The sequence below is a fragment of the Triticum aestivum genome, chromosome 6B, assembly GCF_018294505.1.
Source record: "Triticum aestivum cultivar Chinese Spring chromosome 6B, IWGSC CS RefSeq v2.1, whole genome shotgun sequence".
Classification (NCBI taxonomy): domain Eukaryota; kingdom Viridiplantae; phylum Streptophyta; class Magnoliopsida; order Poales; family Poaceae; genus Triticum; species Triticum aestivum.
In genome coordinates this window covers 227788178-227794177 of record NC_057810.1, presented here as the reverse complement: position 1 = coordinate 227794177, position 6000 = coordinate 227788178, and the positions used below count along the sequence as shown (strand labels likewise).

At 43.4% G+C, this 6000-nt stretch overlaps 1 long non-coding RNA gene across 1 annotated transcript; it reads right to left on the bottom strand.

The window, feature by feature from the left end:
* Positions 1 to 256: 256 nt before the first annotated feature.
* Positions 257 to 1911, bottom strand: LOC123136697 (uncharacterized). Its single transcript, XR_006467230.1, has 2 exons — positions 1117 to 1911; positions 257 to 749 (listed from the first exon to the last, which is right to left on the bottom strand). It is a non-coding gene; the product is annotated as an uncharacterized lncRNA (long non-coding RNA).
* Between the last annotated feature and the right edge of the window lie 4089 nt (positions 1912 to 6000).

Genomic DNA, 6000 nt, shown 5'->3' with positions numbered 1-6000 from the left:
TTACGCGTAACAGAATAGCCTAGATGTATGTATGTGTGTGTATATATATATATATATATAGAGAGAGAGAGAGCGTAGATTCATTCATTTTACTTTGTATATAGTTCATATTTAAATTTTTAAGAAGACTTATATTTAAGAACGAAGGGGGTATATGTTTTAAAAAGATATGAATATGGTCATATTCTGCATGCAACGACCCAACCCCTGATGCCTATATGGAATTATGAATCATCACATGTAAAATAGAAGTTCAGAAAAAATTTCTATGTATATTACACGATCCCGCAAAAAAAGAATCCACCATCTCACCACCATCACCAAAATCACCAAGGGGAAGGAGTCCTCACAGACACCTACTCAGGCAAAAAAAGCGGAATAAAAAAATCGCTCACTCTTCCCCTCGGCCACCCAGCCTGTGTGGACTCCAAATATGAAAATGGAGGGTGCCACAGGCATACACGCACTCTTCATTTACTGCATGGCAACCGAGATCGACACACACAGGAAATTAGCACCGTCGGCTAACGGCTCTATAACATCCCTTCATCCTTGTATGATCCATCTCGATCTACTCATCTTCCCTTGTTCGCCTCCTCACTTGTGTCACACCTCTCATGCCCCCCGCCCGGAGCCTCCCAACGATGCGTCGTGATGGCTCATGCTGCCACTGCCGGCTCATGCCTCCCTTGATGTCATCCTCCTTCTTCAGTCAAGGGACTCGTCACACCAATATTGGAACTCATTTCCTGATTTCATCAAAAGGTTAGGTAAGACAAATATCTGCTAGGCGATCGACACAAGGAGGAAAGACCGAAAGGAAAAATTGAAGTATTCAGTTCAACCATCAATTCGCAAAATCACTATGCCAGTAATAAGTTTATTTTTACAAAAAAAATATTTCTATTACTCAATGATTGTTACATCATTAACTAATAAAGGTACATGCTATTTAGGTGGATTATCCAACAAAATTCAAGGACAAGTAAATTTGGTTTCCCTAGCAAGCTCATGGGCCACAACATTTGCTTCCCAAGAGAAATGTTCAACCTTCAAAAAAAATCTTGAACAACTCTGTGCGCATATGGTAGCAGTCCTCATGAATCAAGTTAGTACCTTGCATGAAGTCACTCTTCTTCGTCCAAAAAGTCATTGTCTTGACTGCTACTATCTGTGTTGGCCACAGCATCGGTTTGAACCTACATACTTTCACGTGGTTAGCCACAAAATGAAACATATAACCACATTATGTAAATAGATAAGTGTGTGTCAAAACTGAAAAATCAACTACACCTAGTAAATCAATCCCATTTGATTCATTCTTTATTCGCTACTATGAAAGTACTGCAGATCCCTTGTAGACTACAAAATTTGTATTAGTAGTATACAACAGTAACATGTACACAAAAATTGACAACCTCCCAAGCCCTGAAGAGTCACTTCAGAACAACTTTTTCGAATAGCAATTTCTAGTATGCATTGAGTAGGATTATCTTAAGAAGTACTCCACCTCATGTCTTCTTCCTATAAGTCCCACAAAATGGCAACAAACAGGTAGATTCTTTAAAAGAGAGGATCCATAGGGCCAATGAGTGCAGCTTCAGGTCAGTTTTGAAACTGAACGTGGTTTGAGCAAATTTATCATCTTTTTAAATCTGCTTTAGCTTACCATTTGTAACGAATATAGTTCACCAGAATTTAACACTACACGGGAACTAAACTGAGCGAGAGTTTTTGTATCTAAAGCGTACCTGATGCCGTGAGCTCTCGATTGTACTGCATTAAATGTAGAGTCACAAATGTCAGGCATAAACTAGTTGGTCTCTCATCAAGCAACAACTGATAAAACTAGGCTATTTGCAACTTGACAACATACAGGCAGAGTCACACAAACAGACTTCCGCTTGATATCTCTCTCTCTCTCTCTCTCTCTATATATATATATATATATATATATATATATATATATATATATATATACACATATATATATATATCACCTCGTCTCCGGAATAATCTATCAACTTCTGTTTCACCTGGATCGGATTGGCTTCAATTCAGATCGCATTGTTCTGGATAATCCCCACAAAATCAAATGAACAGTGGACCCTCGCCTACTCTTCGGCCATCAACACGGACAGCTTGAAACATCATGTACACTTGTTTTAGGTGCAGATCCGACATCAGATACACTTGTTTTTTCATTCTGATTAACTAAATAGTGGTAAGAGTTGGATCTAAAAATTCCCAGTCTGTCATAGCATAACATCAAACAGGATGTGGGCGGAGTACTTTCGCCGATGCTAATCACCGCTCCTGCCTCAAACACCTGCACATGTGGCCAAAGAAGAATCGGAGAGATAAGATGACACAAAGCAGAGAGCATGAGGACAAGAGGAGGAGATGTGATATTCAGCCATAGCCACCCCGAGCCCCGTCAACAGGCGTACACCCCAGGCTCTGAGGCCGCCGCCCCGCGCCACATCAACTTGGTCGGGAGGAGCAGGACCAGGACGTCCGCGCGTCCCCTTTGAGCCGGTGGCCAATCCGGCATAGTCTGTAGCCCCTGAACCGAAGAAGAGTGGCCGCACACGTGCCAATTCATCGTGGCCACCGATGCCGCTCGCCGGACCCCAAAGGAGGAGGCGTGTGGGCGGACGGTTGGGCGAGATGTGGCCGCTCGCGTGCGGCGCATCATGAGGAGCATGTTGTCGGTGGCGCGGCGGTGGTGGGTAGAGCGGGCCGGAGAGGGAGAGGAGGAAGACGGTAGCATATCAGCGCCGGTGAAACCGGGGAGAGGAGGATGGGGGTGTGGCGGCGGGGCAGAGGGAACCCTCGTCTTCTCGTGCGCGATAGCGATGTCAACGACGGGGCTGCATATGAGACTTTTTTTCACTTATTATGGTCGGCCTATAGTGGACGGTGGGTTTATTTCCATAATACTTAAGGACTTTTTTGCAAAAGGTACGCGGCGGTGAACCCAGAGACTCAATCCGTGCTTTATTATTACTAGCACACATGCCCGTGCGTTGTAACGGGAGAATATCACATAATCTAGTCCTGATAAAAATGTCTCAAGACGTTCACTCCTTAGCGACACGAGTTTCTATCTGGCGGTGCCCAGGAGAGGACGCTTCAATGACAAGCGACAACTGGATCACCAATGAAGACATGGTGGCATATCGCGCACTACAAATATCTTGTACATGTCCTCCACGGGATGATGGCATAAAGCTCGCCGATCCGTTGCTCCCGCCATAGCCAACCGACACATCTTCCTCTTGCTAGCACGACCACCAAACAAGTTGTGGGAAAAATTATTGTCATCTTAATGGACCACCAAGCATATTTTGTATAAATGCAACTAAAAGTTAGAGTAGTATCATGGGAAAATTTACTCTCCTTTGATGAACCCATATAAATATAATCACATAAAAAACCAAAAAATATGCGTCCCTTTCTTGAACCCATATATAAATATAAGCACATAAAAAAATAAAAAATATATATATGTCACTATTCATAAGCGAATAGCGCGTGGTAGATCATATATGCACTTATTCTAAATGTGCCCGGATGAGTGATAGAGACACTTATACAAATATTGCATTTGTATTTTGGACCTTATATAGGCATGCGTTGACAATCAGTACATCCTTTTATCATGCATTTTATCTGTCTCATTCACATTCTTAAAAATAAAGATACTCACTCTGATTCATATTATTTGTTTTTATTTTGTCTAGATACAGATATATCTAATGATTTGAGATACATATTATTTGTCTTAAATTTGTGTAGCTACGAACGAATGTATCTAAAACCGTTTGGTATATGTGTCTAAAATCGTCTGGTTTTAGATACATCCATATCTAGACAAATCTAAGACAAATAATATGGATAGAGGAGTATATTAATTTGAGACATTTTTATTTAACTATAGTATAAAATAATAAAGTATTATTCCCAAAACAATAAAGGATAATAATAAAGTACACATATTTGATCTTCATTGGTGAACTATTCTGTTTTTAGCTCAACTCTTCACATGGATAAACTTAGACGGCAGCTGACCAGCTAAAATAATTCACATGCATCCACTCCTAACCTCCTTGTTCGTCAAAGTTGAGACAGATAGAGGATGCGGTAGGGGAGGCTGGGAAGGGTGTTTGGCCGCATGCCTCGGCCGTTGTTTTCGTCGGCCTAGGGGGTTCCTTTTACCCCCATCTCTCCCTGTCCAATCTCTCTCTTCTCTCCCTCGACAGGATCCGGAGAACGGCGCCGCCATTGGCGACCATGGAAGCTCAGTGCCCCGCCTTCCTCCACCTCGCCTCTCTGACCCCCCTCTGCACCGGATCCACCTAGCCACAGCCCAGCCGGCCCACGCCATGGCCCAGTCAGCCCCTCCGAGATCCATTCTCCTCCTCTGTCCGGCTGCGCAGCTCCGGCTGCCTCTGCCCGTGGCGCCGCCGCACGGCTCGGCCCCGTCCGGCACCATATCAGCGCAGGCCATCTCCTTTCCATCTCGCCAGCAGGCCATGGCACCACCGCAGAGGTGCGCTGTCAGCCCAAGCCTGCTCTGCCCTCCTCTGGGTTCGGTTCGTTCCTCCCTTGATTTTCCGTTGCCCCTTGTTGAATCATCAAGGCACACGTATATGAATCGATAAAATTAACTATAAAGTAGCGATGTGGGATTATGCGACGGGGGGTGAGAGAGATCGTAAGAGAGGGAAAAGCAGCGGCAGATTGGCAGGGACAGGCGGCAGATTGGCAGGGACAGGCGACAACGTGGTTTTTTGCATCCACCGGGGTGGATGCAAGCCCAGACGAGGCCCAGTTTAGCGAATCGGCCACGTACGGGAAAACAAAAATCAGACGTAGCGAAACAGATAGAGCAAAAATTTAGTACCACCTTGAATATGTCTTAAATTTAAATTAAAAGCGTAAAATCACCGGAAAAAACTTTTTTTTGAGGGGAATCACCGGAAAAAACTTATTGTGACGGTGAAACCGGAGATCCAATCCGTGCTTTATTATTAGGGAGAGACTAGCACAAATGCCCGTGCGTTACAACGGGAGAAGAAGAAAAAATATATACTTTCTGAACTCAATGGCTCAAGACCCTTCCCCCTCCTCCCACGACAGACTGCCAGACATGGTGACATCAGTAAAATCTTTGAAATCTTCCACACTGCCGCATGAGAAACAACATGAAAAGATATGTTGTGCAAAAACATAACCATGAAAGGAATTCGTAAATGTACTGTAGGTGTGTGCAATTTAAATCACAGAAATATCCACCTGGTCGCGAGTATCTCTTCACCTATTTGTTGACGTTGCTTAGTGATGCCCCAAAAATATCGCACTATAATCAAAATAGTAAAGTCTTAGTACAACATTCTTGCTTCACTACGGAGGCAACAAAGATTTCCATGAACCAGTGTTGGGTAGGTTTAGGGACTGTGTAGCATAGTACTATTTTGTGTCCAACGTTATAGAAGCATTTTTTGCAGGGTAATGATATTAGAAGCATTTTTTGCGGGGCAATGATATTAGGAGCATTGTACAAAGATCCTCCATCAATGGCTAATATAACAAAGTAAAGTGCAGAGTTTGTGTCGCACACAGCAGGGAGTCCAACTGCTTGTGCTTTGGTGACCAACATTATTTTTATTAGGAGCATTGCAAGAGTTTGTGACGGGCGCTAGCGGGTCGAGCAGAAAAATAAGAGCTATTTCCATGCACGGAGACGTTAATGGTGCCATTATTACATTTGGAGACCCTCTCTAGTGTCAAAAAAACGTCTTACATTATGGGACGGAGGGAGTAGTTTTTTGTATTTTCCTTCCTTGGGACAACTTCCACTTTCCATTTTTTTCTCCGCCAGACATGAAATCCCCGCCCTCTTTCCCTCCTTATTCCGCCATATAAGCCATGAAATCGCCCTCCTCTTTCCTTCTTTATTTTTCTTTCTTTTCTTCTTATTCTTTCAAGAGATAT